The 11,327-nt window shown below is 47.2% G+C and overlaps 1 protein-coding gene across 4 annotated transcripts in view; it reads right to left on the reverse strand.

The window, feature by feature from the left end:
• Positions 1 to 9,180, reverse strand: part of CUNH10orf71 (chromosome unknown C10orf71 homolog) — a 30,129-nt gene extending 20,949 nt beyond the window's left edge. For 3 of the 4 annotated variants that reach the window (XM_016140969.2, XM_016140967.2, XM_016140965.2), the window contains exon 1: positions 8,855 to 9,151. The gene's annotated coding sequence lies outside the window, so the exon portion shown is untranslated. Of the gene's footprint in view, positions 1 to 8,854 lie in introns of all 4 variants that reach the window. The other variant, XM_016140966.2, reaches the window with a different exon arrangement.
• Positions 9,181 to 11,327: the final 2,147 nt, after the last annotated feature.

Genomic DNA, 11,327 nt, shown 5'->3' on the forward strand with positions numbered 1-11,327 from the left:
CTTCGGATTTCTCATCTGTAAAACTGAGCTAATGATCCCCACCTGAATATCAATAACAGGGTTTCTCCACCTCAGCACTAATAACTTTGCCAAAGTCCTCTAGGGAAAAATCACCCCTGGTTAAGAATCGCTGTTACAGAATCAAAGAGAGAGCATTAGTCCAGCCACTGGTACATTTGTTCATTCATTCTTTTACCCCTTCCACATTTCCCAGAACATCTTGCTCTGGATTCTGAGCCTCTACCTACACCTGTAAAACAAGGACAATAAAAATAGCCCTGGCTCTACCCCCAACTCCTGCCCTGAGCGGGTAGGGCTGCTCCTCACAGTAGAGAACTGAAGGAAGGGAAGGAACTGCCTGTGAAATTGTTCCCTGGGGCAGTTAATGCCTGAGTCTCCAGATGCTCAGAGCCTCCTGACTAACCGGGTCCTGGGGCCTCCCCCAGATGGAGGGACACCTGCACCAGAAGGAGGTCTAGTGAGTCCTGGCTATGTGGCCCTGAGATTTACCTGTTTGTGCTCTTTCTCTAGATATCTCCCCAGAGCAGAAGTTTCACATTTGTTTGGTTTTCCCTCAACATACAGTAATAAATATTTATATCTTGGCACAGGACATGCTGGGATATATATATAATTTCAAAGAAAATTCATGAAGCAAATCTTACCCTGCTTATATGTACTGTCTAATATTTCAATTTTGTTCTGTTCTATTTTATTATATTCTGTTCTATTTCTATTTTAAAAACTTATTTGCAATTTAGTAAGTGATTTCAGGACTCAATAATGAGTTATGACCTGCAGTAGTTTTTAAAAGAAATTGTTCTAGACCTGTAATTCTGGGTGTTCCTGATTAGGCTCAACTGCTGCTGCCCTGTTGGGAATGCTGCTGGGTTTTCATCTGGATGGAGAAATAGAGACCTAGAGTCCAAACACAGTGACTGACAGAATCTGACCAGGTTCTCATGGGAGAGGGGAAGAACGCCTGGAGGGTGGGTCCAGGGACCAGGCCTTGCCTTTATGCTTCAATGCTGTGTCCCTAGTTTCCACACAGCACCTGGGCTGACCACAGGGCCATTTATTTGTTAAACAAATGAATGGATAAGAAAAATCTCAATTTATTGAGCATCTGGCATAAGATAGGCATTTTATATACTTCAATATAATTGATTCATACTTATTGTTATGTAACTAATTCTTACAATAACCTATGAGGTAGAAATTACTCTTGTTCTTTACAGGGGAGGAAACTGGACTCCAGAGAAGTTTAACACCTGGCAGTGTGGGACTTGAACCTGAAGCTGCTGGAGAGGGAGAAGGTCCCTGTGACCTGTATTTGCAGAGTCTCCTCCAGGAGCTTCGGATCATCTGTAGCTTGTTCAGAACCTCTGCTCAGCATCACCCCACCCCTTGCCACCTCGTAGCCCCCACACTCCTGGTTCTCACCCTCAGATCTCCTTGGAACTTGTCTTAAGACCCATGGCCACAAGTTGCCCTTCTATTCCCTGAAGCTCATTATACTTGGGAGTCCACATTCCAGTGCAAAGGCCGTGAAAGCCTGTCCTGCCCCTTACTGATGGGCACATAGCTCTCCAGTTAAGAGCTGTGAAATCAGACAGACTTTGGACAAGTGACTCAATTTATCTGAGCCTTAGTCTTATTTTTGTAACCTGGGGCTGATTAGAAGGCAAACCCAGCAGCCTACATGGAAACCCCTATAGATTATAAAGTGAGTGTTGCAGGGATGACTGCAACTGACATGAACAGAGAGGAGGCCCCTTCGGAAGCCTCCAAAGGAAGAAGCATTTGGGTTTGTTGGGAGTGGGGTGTCCCTCAGCAACCATCCTCTCTTCAGCTCTTGGGAAGGGACATCCTTGAGCAGCCCCGGGGTGTTCCGGGCTTGGGTAGAGAAAGGAGATTCCAGGCAGGGCTCATAGAACCATCAGAGGGCAGGGGCGATGCAGAGTTCTCATTATCTGTGGACCCGTTTTCCCCATCTGTATATCAACTGGTGCCATGGGGTTGGGTGGAAAGGCAGAGAAGCAGAAATGAAAGAGCCATTGCTGAGTATCAACACTCAGCTGGGCAGTTCTAGATGCTCATCCTACTACTTGCATGTACTTTATACCTACAGTCTTGGTTAGTAGTAGTCACAATCTCCAGATAAGTTAGGTGGGGTTCGTGCTAAAGAAATCTCGGGTGGAGAAATTCAGGATCAGAGAGGCTGAAGAACTTGCTCAAGGTCACATAGCCAGGGAGCAGCAGAGTTGGGATTCAGACTCAGGTTTCTGTGATACATGCATCTGCTTTCCCTATACAGCCAAGGCAGAGAGGGGTGTTGGATGTAGTAGGGGTGTCCTTCTGTAATAGTGCCCTGCAGGGTAAAGAGGTGTGGTAGCCTTTCTCTTAGGACCTTCTCTTCCATTTCCCACAGCCCATCTCTTCCCTCTAGGGAGCATTTGCTTTAGTAAAGCTAGAGAAAGCTTCTGTTGGACCTGACTATCCTGTGGAGAGCATCTAGGAGGGTGCCATCTTCCCTGTCCTTGGATTGCCAGGAAGGCAAGAGTATCTGGGATATGGGGAGCCACTGGGAATTTCTAAACCTCCCACACATGTCAGAGCCTGGCTGTCTCTGCCCTTCTTCTTACTTCCTGCTAGAGGCTGGGAAGTAGATGGGAGATGGCCGATAGGTAAATGCCATCTGTCCTTTCTCCAACCAGTGTGGCAGTGGTGAACTCTGCTCTGCCAGGGAAGGAAATAGAGAGAACTTCCCTGCTGTGGGGCACACAGTCATGCCACTGACAAACATCCTGCCTTCTTCATGGAATGTCTTATGAAATGCTTTACAGAGGCAAGAAAAAGAATTTAGGCATGGCCACCCAAAATTAAAAATTAAACCTACAAAATGCTCTTCCAATAGTCATGGTTATTTAAAACAATGGCTCAAGTTAGTGCGAAAAGATCAGCTTCTTGGAGCATCTCCTACTGTGTCTAAGAGAAATAAGGATATCTTTCTCCCCTTTTCTTCCCTAAGATAGGTCCTCACTTCTCAGAGGCTCTGGGGGGCTCGTTAGACAGCGTGCTAGGCCCCATCCCAGAGGTTCCCCCTTAGGAGGTTGGGGTGGGAAAGAGCACTGGGAGATGCTGGTGTTGCCGTCCTGGAACCGTACTCAAAGCACTACTGCCCTGGGCCTTGAGTAATTGGAGGCTATGCCCCTTTTTGGAAGGTTGTTTTGTTAGGTCATAAGCTCTTGGGCCACTTAAGTCTCACGGTTGTCAATCACTGTGGTCTGGGTTGTGTTTGCCTTGCTCTAGGCCTGGCTCTGGGCAGGCTGTGTGTATGCAGGGTATGGAGATGAATCAGAAATGAAGCTCTCTCCAAGGGATGGTCACCTATGAGGGAGGACGAGGCAGAGGTCAGTGCAAGCTGCAGGGACACGAGATGGAAAGAGAGAGCTCTCACCAGGCAGGGCTTGCTTGAAGGCAGCTGTGAGAGAGCTTTGGCTGCCAATCTGTACACAAACGGCCAGCTGCCCCCAGCCTGGGCCGGTGGGAAGAGCAGGATATTTAGAGTCAGATCAGCATTCCCATTTCCTAGCCCTGTGCCACCTCAACAAGTTACTTCACCTCTTTGAGCCTCCAACTCATTCATCTACAATAATACCTACTTCCACAGGTGGTTGTGAAGGGTGAAGGTAAAGAATTGTCAAGAGCCCAGAAGAGACTAACACAGAGTAAGGACTTGATAAATAGAAGCTTTCACTACTAGAGACCTTGGGTCTTTGTAACAGACAGTGTAGGAAAGGAACCCCCTAACTACCACTGCCCCAATAATGTTTTCCAACAGGATGGCTGAGTGCCTTAAAGGAGCTCATGTATGGAAAGATTGTAGTGTGTGCTCACTAAATTCCAGCTCTTATTATTACTAATCCCTAGACAAGGCAGTATAAAATCATGGGAAGGGCATAAACTAAAGCCAGACCCCCTTGGGCATAGTTCCTGACCATACTGACTGTGAGTGGCCCTTGGCATATTAGGAAAAACAAAAACAAAAACAAAAATGAAAAAACTTCTGTATGCTTTGGTTTCCTCATCTGTGAAATGGAACTATTATTAGTACCTGCCTCATAGAGTCATTGTGAGGAGCCAGTGATTTGTGTCTGTGAGGTGGTTGGCACCTAGGGACTATCCATAAATGTGACTGTCATCCCCACCACACAACCTGCTTAACATAGGGACTGAAGCCCAAGGGTCATTAGGATGACTTTGCCTTTCCCTTACATAAAAGGGGGAGAGAAACAAGGCAGTGACTGGCTTAGAGAACCCAGAGGGTCGCTCCGTCTTCGGAACCACCCCAAGTTTAACCTCACTGCTGGTTTCCCAGCCTTAGCGAACCACTCAGTTCTCATTCTTAGAATGGATTGTGGCTGACGTATAGCAACCTCAGTGTTTGTGTGGTGTTCCCCTTGAACAATGGGTCCACGTCTCCTAGGCAGTCACCCGAAACAATTCAGGGAAAACTTGCATGCTCAGTTACAATTTAGACTCTTGCCCTCCTTCGCCCTTGAGATTTAAGGTTAAAGTTGGGTTAATCTAAATTAGGTAAAATTAGGTAAAGTTTTAACTGCTTTTCTCTTCCTTGGGAGGGGCTGAGGGGCAGAGCAGAGTATCCTGGCTGACGTCAGTGTGCACTGAGGTGCACAGATACTGCCACATTGCTGTGTGGTGGGAACATCACTTCCCCTCTAGTGCTTGGTCCTCCACTCCAAGTGCTGAATGTGTCCAGATTCATGACCTTCTTTGGCACAAGAGGGGTGGTGATACTGATGTGTGAATGTCCAGTGACCACCGTGAGGATGGGGCTAGTCCTCCATGGTGCCAGCTGCTCTCCTACTGAGTGATGAGCATCATCAGCTGAACACTGAGGCACCAGAATTTCTCTTTAGTTGAAGCAAGAGAGAAAATAATGAACAAATAGGACAGATGAGGGAAGCAAGGAGTTCTTATATTTTTGTCATGTGCCTGGCGCTTTTCATGTTTCTCGTTTAATGCATGAAGGACCCTTCAAGATGAGATTCCCACTGGTTGCCAGCCAGCACTGTCAGTATCCTCATTTCACAGAGGAAGAAGTTGAGGACCGGGGGGTTGCTGAGTAGGGCAGAGCTTGCCTTTGAATCTGGGTCTGTACCATCCTGAAGCCCCTGCTGAGAGCCTCCAGCAGCCTCCTGGGAACAGCATGGACTGCTTGAAGCCATGACAGGACAGGCTTGCCTGGGGACGCATGACTTTTCTAAGGAAGATTTTGACTCCTGTTAAGTAGACCAACCTCCTTTGCAGAGACTCTTCTGGACACTGATGGGAGCTATCGGTCTAGGGGGCAGTAAAGAAAAGGTATGGGCTTTGGACTCAGGCCCCAAGTTTATATCTCAGCCCCTCAGGAGCTTTACATTCTGGGAAAAATTACTCAACTTCTAAGCCCAGTGCCTGGTCTGTGAAGGGGATCCTAAGATCTACCATGCCGGATAACTTTGAGAGTAGAACTAGGCAATCTATGTAAACACTTTGCCTATGGGAGTAATGCAGCCAGCAATTGCCCTGATGAAAGTGGTGGGAACCGAGGGCAAGACATGGCTTTAGTTCTGACCTCTTGACCTCTGTGGCCTTCAGGCCTAACCTGCCTCAGAGAGGGGCAGATAAGGCCAGGTGAGAGGTTGTGCTGGTGATATTGCATATGGCCAGGCTACCATAGAACAGGGCAGGCCAAGGGGCAGCTCTAGAGTGACCTGGCTGGCGCAGGAAGGGCTCAGAGGTGTGAAGCCTGAAACCAGCCTCCAGACTTGGCAGGGAGTGGGGAAAGCACTGGTCACTTAAGCAAATCTCAGAGTTTCCTCTCCTTCTCGCCTTCTTTAAGCTTCAGGCAAAGGCTTTAAGATGGAAGATGGCTGAGAAAAAATCCCTCCCTTAGCTCAGCCTTGCAGTCCCTCAGTGGCTTAGGCTCACCCTGGAAAGCGCCCCTCAGGGACAGAAGAGACCAGCCAAGGCCAGAAAATAGCGTGTAGGCTGTAGAGGCCCCTAGGAGGCCCTGGGCTCTCACTGAGGCCAAATACTGGCAATTCCTCAGAACTTGGAAGCCCTTCTGGGCATGGCTACCTGGGTGTGCTCACGTCCTCTCTGGGCTAATCCTTGAAGGTAGGCCAGAGAATGGAGATCACAAGGAAGGCCTTCTCCCCATTTTTACGTGCTGTGGTCCAGAGGGGTCCCTTTCCCCTTCCTACTCAGAAAGGGAGGTCTGTCTGTGAAATGCTGGAAGAAAACTATTACTGGTTGATTGGCTCTTTGGACATTCTTGCTATCAGACTCCCAAACAGTCCGGCTCTGGTCTCGAGTTCTGCAAGGCTGACTGACACGGGCTTCAAAAGGAATGTGCTTTGCACCAAGTGGTCTTCAGTCTTCCACCTGAGACTCAAGGTCAGTTGAGAATCTCTTCTGCCACCATCTTGACTTAGGAAGTCATATATTACACATGAAGTCCCTTCCAGGGAGTGTTCCAAAATGATATTGATGAATTACAGTGGGGATGACACTGTGCTTCATTTTTGGATCTTGATCCATGTGCCTTGACCTTGTCCTCCCCTCTCCATCTACCCTTACCAGCTTGAGTCATGCAGCCCCCTAGGAACCAAGTCGAAATGACAAAGCTTTTGGGGGTTTTTCCAACTAAGTGAAACACGGGACTAAATTGTAGGGCCATAAACTGGCTATATTTGGTGAAATGTGGCTTAAATCCTCAAAGGCAATAAAACCAAGGCCATTGCAGCCTGTTGGGAAGTGTCAGCACTGTGCATTTTCGGGAGGGCTACCTTCTCTTAGAGCCCTTTGCATCTCTGTAGTAACCCTGGGCAGATGGAGTGATATCCCAAGACACAGGGAGGAAGATGGCCCAGCCCTGGCTCTGCTGGCCGGCAGGTTTCAGTACTGAGATTTCTGGCATAGACTATCTCCAGACATGGGGCTTCCCCGTGCTTTTAGGGCTTCTTTAAGGACAGGAGCAAAGGAGTGGAAAGCCACAAGACACTTTGGCTCAAGTCCTGGTGAAAAGACATTGGGGTGGGCACATACTTCTTCTGAGGACTCATGGCCCTCACTGGTCTTCCCTGTTTCCATCATACACCACTGTCTCCCTGGTTTCTAGGGGATCCAAGCCCCTCTGTTACCAGGACCCAGCATTTTACCAGTCCCCTCCTCTCCCTGCCCTGCTTCCCTCCTAGCAGACATAGTTGCTCCCATTCCAATGAGCTTCTGGTCACCAGAGATCAGGCACAATTGTTTTCCTCCCAAAGACCCAGGGGCAGACACACACTGGACTCAGGTCACCCAGAGATGTCTATTTATAAACCATCCTGATAAGCACAATCTGCCCTGCTCAGCCCAGGCCACACTCTACAGCAAAGCTAACTCTCCCAGTGGCAAACAGCACACTTCCTCTACCAGCCATACTGGAAAAGCCAGACCAGGGAAGGGACAGGGGGCTCCAGAGCCAGCCACTATCCTGAAGGATCCGGCTCACGAGCTATTTTAACTGTTAGAACTTTCACAGTTTTGTTTTGAGTTTTGATTTTGTGTGTGTGTGTGTGTGTGTGTGTGTGTGTGTGTGTGTGTGTGTGTACCAAATGGACTCATCTCAGGGAGTGTTGTACATCAGGAGTCAGTAAACTTTTTCTGTAAAGGGCCAAATAGCAAATGTTTTTGTTTTTGCTGGCCATATAGCCTGGTCTGTTGTAGCCATAGACAATATGTAAATGAACGAGTACGGCTGCATGCCAATAAAACTTTATTTACAAAACCAGTTACTTAACCCACAGCAGTGGTTTACCAATCACTGTTGTAAAGGGAACTCAAATGTTGGAAAATTGAACCTCATTTAACCCAAACATTTGTTTAATCTACTCTCCAGGATTTCTATGCTTATGGGTTTTTAAAAAATATTACTTCAAATAGAGTTTATTATAATTGGTTTAGATGCATTGAAATAAATGGTTCATAATTTCTTTTAAAAAAACACCTTTATTTTCTAGAGCAATTTTAGATTCACAGAAAAATTGAGAATTGACTGAAAGATACAGAAATTTCTCATGTAGTCCCTGCCCCCTGACACATAGCCTCCTCCATTATCAACATCCAGGGGTGGAGGATGGTTTAAAGTCTTAAATAATAATTTTTTTAAGGCTATCTAGCTTTCTACACATATTAATAATGTTCTTCTCAATGATCAGTTCTTCTCCATGAGAAACAAGAAAGATATAATTCTAGATTTGGCCAAGCCTGCGCTGTGGGGGTCTGGTTGGGAACCTCAAGAGTGTGGGGTTCCGTGATGAGGACACTCATGCTCTCAGAGTCCATGGGCCAGAATGTCTCAATGACCAATTGTCTTTTTTGTCACATCTGGTAAGATCCTGCCTGGTCCAGCACTGGGGAACACAAGATAGCCAGTGTCCTGCCATAGAACTTGTGACTGTGAGTTCGCCCACATTTGGCAACACAATGACCTGGGCACATCCACAGGCTTGTGCCCGCTCAACTACATAGGAGCAGAGTGCCCTGACAGATGCCATGAGGAAAAAATACATGATACATTTCTGTATCATGTATTCTGTACAGCGTGCCCCTCACTGTCCACATAGCAGTCCCGCACCCACAGCACACCCAGCACACTGAGAAATGCAACCCCCACCATGCCTCTTGCCACTTACTCTGCCCAGCACAGCACACTGGCTCAGAACGCCATGCCCGACAATGCTGGCCCACTGTGGGAGCTTGCGCCTCCCCGCCTGTGCTAAAAAACCAGTCTGCACCCTACCTTTGCTCTTCGTGATTTCTGCTGCTTGCTCTTCAGGCCTCCACAGGAAGAGGAGAGAACCTCGACTCTTCAGCAGTCCTGCTCGGCCCAGCAGGCAAAACTTCTTCCCTTGTTAGCCAGGCTGCCCAAAGACAAGAGGAGAATGGGTTCAAGACCCAAACCTCTTCTTTTTCACAAACCTGCCCACTTAAGGAAAATCAGTGTCCAGAAGCTGGCCAGACACTGGAAGTTTGTGAAGCGTACCTAAATAGAGACCCAGCCGGGGAAACCAAATGGTGTTCTTGGTAGGGAAGAGGCAAACAGTGCCCTGCAACACCCGCGTGGTGTCAAGTAACAGTCAGATTAAACAAACAGCCTCAGCAGCTATTTTTACATCCAGATCGGCTGTGGGTAATAGATAACTTGGGTAGCGAGAAATTGCTTGCTGCTTAGCTGGACCCTAACCACAATTCCAGCTTCAATCCAGAAAAATTTCTAAAGCTATTCCAGCACCTAGATTCAAATAAAAATATCCCAAAGTGCAAAGGAAAACGTTTGTCTAGGGAAACAGTAAAAACATGATAGTGTGTGTCTGGGAACCAGCGCCCTGAGGCCTGCTGATGTCCTGGGGCAGAAATAGCCCCTTTCATCATCGGTTTGGAGGACCGCAGGCTGCATTCCTCGAGTAAGGAGCCATACTCTTCTGTGCTTTTGGAGCAAAATAACATGCCCAGCTGCAGGCTGGGGGAAGGCCAGGATGGGTTTAAGGGTGAGAGTTGTACAAGGATATGAAATAATCAGGGAAGAAGCAAGGTAAGCGCCCACTTGATGATCCTGGCCCGTGGCAGGCCCAGTTGTTTGCAAGGTCCAAGTGCCGGTGAACAGGTCCTGTTCTGCCAGATGAGAGCACCCCTCTCTGTCTCTGGGAGGGGCTTGAACAATGGTCATTTTCTGTCTTGTCTAGGGTCACTTGCTCCCCAAACTGCCTAAAGACCCCAGATATCTTTCAACCCCTATGTCGTTGCTCATGTGGTGCCAGCTCTTGGGTGATCGTCTCACCTTTCCCAAGTTGTCTCTGTAAGACGACTCTCACTTCCAGGGTTTGAAGCGAGAGTTTTTTGTCTTTCTTTCCAAGAGCTGAGGTGCACAGTCCCTGCGGGTGCCCTGCTCTGTGTGGTGCTCAAAACCCTGGGAAGTCTACAATGCACTGTGTTTCTCTATCTATTTGTAGACTGCCTCTCCTGCCCTGATGGGCTCCTCATGGCCAGCAACCTCTATCCCAGCCCCAATTTGGGGACTAGCACTACCTCCAGCCTTCAACTCACTGGTGGCCAGGGTCACAGGGACTTTAGTCTGCACTTCAGTTAGAATTAAATAAGAAAGAAGAGCTCCTCATCCTACAGACAGAGAGGGTCTGACCCCAACCAGCAGGAGTATCCAGCCCCTCCTCCTCCATGATGCCTCCCAACTTGCCTTTTGCCTTGAGAACTTAGGACATGGCTGTGAGGATACCCACTCATTGAGATTAGCACTCAGAGATGGTTTGAGGGAGGCCCAAAGTGAATAATTTGATTTTATCCTCTCCACCCACCTTCCCTGATAGCCAAGCTGGCAGATGAAAAGAATCAACTTGAGATATGAGCCAACATTAAAAAACAGAATTTGGAGCCCTGACCCCTTGTATTTTTTAGCTGTTTGTCACCAGCCAAATCACTTAATTTCTCTGTGCCTCAGTTTACTCATCTCTAAGATGGACAGATTACCTATGCATGCTCCATGGGGTTGAAGATCAAAATATTTCATGTCCATAGGTATGCTTGTATATTGCAAAGCTTCTCAAATATCAGCTGTTAGGGGTTTTTTTTTTCATGATTTTTGCCACATCTTCAACTATCTGTACCATTGCTTGCTTACTATTTTTCTTCAAGAGAAATTTTAAAAAGAGCTTTATGACAAACAACAATACCTGTGAAATCATAAATTTCATGTTCTAGTTCATTTTTTCCCCTATTACACATGGAAACAAATTTACAGACAGTTCATATGTTACCTGCATTTGACCCAGTCATTTTGTTCAGATTTTAGGAAATATTGCATCTCTAAATCTCATTTTTATGGAGGAGTTTGCTTCGGGGTGCAAATAACATGAGCTGAAACAATTCAGCAGGGCCCCTGATACTCCTGACTTGTATTCCTCCCTTTCCTCAGTACATTTCTTCCCCAGCTTACTTTTAATTCTTCACAGGTGGAGAACATGACCTCATGTCTGGTTTAGGATCCTAGAAATGGTGAGCTTTGCTGTGTAGCATGAACTGATGATGTTTCCTTGAAGTGGCTAATGGAGAAAATAAAATTATGAGGATGACCTAGGGAAAATTCAGGGGGTGGAGCAATGGCTGGCAGCTTTGTCAATGACATCAGCAGGAGGGGTCTGGAGAGAACTGTAAAACACAGTTGACAAGGCAAGAGGAGTTTGAAGCGAGAGCCCTCAGAG

The sequence above is a fragment of the Rousettus aegyptiacus genome, unplaced genomic scaffold, assembly GCF_014176215.1.
Source record: "Rousettus aegyptiacus isolate mRouAeg1 unplaced genomic scaffold, mRouAeg1.p scaffold_m13_p_6, whole genome shotgun sequence".
NCBI lineage: Eukaryota > Metazoa > Chordata > Mammalia > Chiroptera > Pteropodidae > Rousettus > Rousettus aegyptiacus.